We start from the raw sequence: 4,029 nt of genomic DNA, 5'->3' as shown, positions 1-4,029 counted from the left end.
ATTTTATTGACGTTATTTTGACATTACTTCAATATTAAGCTTCTCTGAAATTTCACTCAAATAATGATATTGATGTTATTTTGACATTGTTTCTATGTCAAACTTTTGCAAAAAATAAAAAATAAAAAAAAATGCACAGATGGAAAGAGGCTGCACCATCTTGTATTGCAAACAGAATTGGCTTTATTTACGTAGATGAATGTTCGGTCTCACCGGATCTTCATCAGGATTAAAAGCTGATGAAGTCCTGCGAGACGGAAATGACCTAAATGAAGCCAGTTATGTTTGCAATACAAGACAGTGTATGAGATCTTCGCATTTCTGCAGTGTTTCATGCACATTATCTTTAAAATAGCAATTCTATAAAGTGTAATGTCTACTGTAATTGTAATCATTTTGGCATCATCTACGCTGAGTTGTTGTGTTCTAATTGCTGTTGCTCCAATAGTTTCCCCCATGGCATTCTCTCTCAATGATCAAACATACAAGTACAACAAAACATTTTTATTCAGAAAGAAATATGCTAACAGGTAACTAAAGGTCTAACACAAACAGCAAGTGAACAAAATGCAGTACTTTACAGTTAGATTGCCCGTTAAATGTCACTGTCAGCTGCAGCAGTCTTGCGGCCCCTACCACCTTTTCTATCTGGTGCTGAGCGCAAATAGGCCGCCATCCGGGACACAATGGCAGCTTCACTGGCTCCAGGCTGTGACCGCTGGATGGAATCTGACAAAAAGCACATTGTGCAAGTGTTGAGTATAAGGTCAATTTTTGTGTGGAGGAACTCCACACCTAAGAAAGGACTTGTGAGATCGTGCAAGAGAGAGAGGGTGCAACTAATTGTACACACACACATATATATATATATGTGTGTGTGTGTGTGTGTGTGTGTATGTGTATATATATATTGGGGGTTCACCCCGTCTTGTTTGATCGAGGATTAAAAATGTATCAAAACTTCTTACATATTATATAGGCAATAGGCAAGTCAGTCAAAACCTAGGTAATAGTGCACAAACAGAAGTTCTATTTACCTATCATGACCATGCAAAGGGCCATTCTGCGAAAGGTCCCTTTTCCACCACCGCCATCCATTTTAAGTCCCCACATAAGTTTATTTGAAAGGACTCTGTCAAACACAAACACACAATTAAATCAAGGTCAGGCCAAAGTACAGTGAAAAAATATATACAAATTGAGGAAATTTCATGGCAGACGTTATATTTATTCATACAACAGGTTTCTGTTGCTGTGAGGGGAGTGTCAAAAACTAATAAAGAACACTAATTAGACTAACTAATGAGACTAACCTTTTTATGACGTTGCTCACATTCTCCCGAATGCTGGCTCCACCAATCTTCACCATTTGAGCTGTCTGAAGAAATAATTTTGCATACATTATATATACACTGAACAAAAATATAAATGCCCCATGTCAAATATAAGAGTTTTATGACCATTTGGGTTACGCAATATATAGAGACACTCAAAATGTATTTTCAGTAATTACTGATCTTCATATCGGCATTGATAACATCATGGTATGGCCATTTGTAGCGGATTGACAGTCCTTTGAACATGATAGGGGTCAGGTTGAGGTATTAGATTTTTCAGTATCTTGTGTGTCCGCCAGCTGCGTCTCTCAGAGCAACACATCTTTTTCGCATGGAGTTGATCGGATTGTCTTTGGTGGCCTGTGGAATGTTACTCCATTCCTCCTGGAGTGGCACACGGAGCTGACCCACATTGCCTGGAACTGGAACACAGTCCCGGACACTGCTATCCAGAACATCCCAAAGATGCTCTACTAGGGACATGTCTGGCGAATATGCAGGCCAGTCCAGAACTTCAATGTCCTCTGTTTGAAGGAATTCCATGCAGATGCGGGCAACATGAGGTTGGGCATTGTCATGTTGAAAGGTGATGTCATGCTGGCGCACAAACGGCACAACAATTGGGGTGAGAATCTCGTCCCGGTGTCTTTGTGCATTAAAGTTCCCTTCAATGAAGTGCAATGGTGTTCTATGCCTGTATGTGATGCCTGACCACACCATAATGCCACCACCTCCATGGGCAACCCTGGGCATAACATTTGCATCTGCAAACCGTTCACCCATGCGTCGCCAGACACGCTGTCTTCCATCTGCACGATACAACTGGAACCTGGATTCATCTGTGAACTTCACTCTTCTCCAGCGTGCCAAGGGCCATCGGACATGTGCATTCGCCCATGCGAGTCGGTTCCTACGACAGACAGCAGTGAGATCCAGACCGCGGTGAGGGCGCCGAGCATGCAAGTTGGCTTCTCATAGGTGGTTACGGACAGTCTGAGGTGTGATGCGTCTGTTGTGCAGACCAATAGTCTCATCAGCTGTGTTGTCGCTGGTCTTAGCCGATCCCGCAGATGGACGAGCCGGATGTGGCGATCTTGTGCTGGAGTGGTCACACGTGGCCGACGAGGATGAGGTCGATTTGCAGTAGTGCCAGTCTGTTGGAAATGAACTCTTAAATGGCCTATGGTCCGATAATGGACATTAAGCCGTGCAGCTACCGCTCTGGTGGACTTCCCTGCATCCAACATGCCAATGGCACGCTCCCGCATAACTTCCGACATCAAGCATTATGACTTGTGACAAAATTTGACATTTTGGGGTGGCCTTTTATTGTCCCCAGTCCAAGGATTGTTCAGCTGTTGCTCATTTTGTCTGATCACCCACTGGACATGCCCCATCCATGCACTGAGTAAAAAAACAACTCACTGAGTAATGCTCACTGACAGCAAGTTGGATTAAAAATTATACACAAATCAAGAGAAATATTACTTTTGCACAATAAAATGTCAGCAAATGCTCATTTACAGTTGTTAACTCCACATGGCAACAATATTTGAAATGGGGTGTTTATATTTTTGTTCAGTGTAAATATAAAATACATAAATGCACATACTATACATACGTATTTTGAAGAGGACAAATTTTGTTTGGATTTGTAACAACAATGTTTAACATTTGTAGATTTTTTGTGACCCAGTCCTGTTACTTTTCCGACACACTGCACGTGTGTATACACACAAACCAATTTTAATTGGTTTGCTTTTGTTCACCAACTTACCGTCAGTTTTCTTTTCTCATCAGATTTCAGCTGTTCGTTAAGACCTTTGAGGTCATCCATGGAGGCAATGACTTCCAGATGAAACCCTGAGTCCAGGGGCACCGATCGCTGGCCAACTTCAGAGAGTTTTGCTCTGATGTCCGCCAGCAAGAAAAGCACTCTCGTCTGGAACTGTCAATGTCAGACCAAAGAGAGCAATATCACTTAATATTCTGTACAATATTTTTTTTCTCCATTCAGCATTTTCTGTTTAGTACACACTTACTCTTCAGTTCTATTGGGAAATTATGTCTGCTCTCATGGGAACTTGCTGACTCTTGATGGCGTGATCTGGCCCCAGATCTGTAGCGTTGCCTTGACGTGGATCTGGAACTGCTGCGACGCAATGGTGTGGTTCTTTCCTGGCAAGATCTCTGATGGCTAGGGCTGTGCAATTATGGCAAAAATGATGATCTTGATCATTTTGTTTGATATTGAAAAAATAATTTTTTCATGATTATTCATTCATGATAGACTGGCGACCCTGCGATAGATTGGCGACCTGTCCAGGGTGTCCCCTGCCTTCACCCTAAGTCAGCTGGGATAGGCTCCAGCCTCCGCGCGACCCTAGTGATGATTAAGCGGTGTATAGATAATGGATGGATGAATGGATGGATATTCATTCTTTGAATGAAAATTTTTAACAGTGGCATTTTTTTATTTGATGATTTTTGAACATCACAAGAAATGTTAAAGTGATACTCCACTTTATTAGAACCACTCAATATGTACTCACCTCGATGCTGATGTGTTGATGGGTGAAGGTCTTCAGTTCACAAAACTGGTGTTTCCATGGCTTCCTGCTGGCGAAATCCCTCATTGCTGGACCTGAATCTCTTTGGCAATAGTGGCATGGATCTGGACCTTATTGGTGTT

The 4,029-nt window shown here is 42.1% G+C and overlaps 1 long non-coding RNA gene across 1 annotated transcript; it reads right to left on the bottom strand.

Annotated features, from left to right (window-relative positions):
• Window positions 1-640: 640 nt before the first annotated feature.
• LOC103365517 (uncharacterized) lies at window positions 641-1,341 on the bottom strand. Its single transcript, XR_520614.1, has 3 exons — window positions 1,314-1,341; window positions 1,038-1,132; window positions 641-729 (listed from the first exon to the last, which is right to left on the bottom strand). It is a non-coding gene; the product is annotated as an uncharacterized LOC103365517 (long non-coding RNA).
• Between the last annotated feature and the right edge of the window lie 2,688 nt (window positions 1,342-4,029).

The sequence above is a fragment of the Stegastes partitus genome, unplaced genomic scaffold (genome assembly GCF_000690725.1).
Source record: "Stegastes partitus isolate 25-593 unplaced genomic scaffold, Stegastes_partitus-1.0.2 Scaffold849, whole genome shotgun sequence".
Lineage (NCBI taxonomy): Eukaryota > Metazoa > Chordata > Actinopteri > Pomacentridae > Stegastes > Stegastes partitus.
The sequence above is the reverse complement of the archived record's forward strand: the minus strand, read 5'-3'. Positions and strand labels throughout refer to the sequence as shown.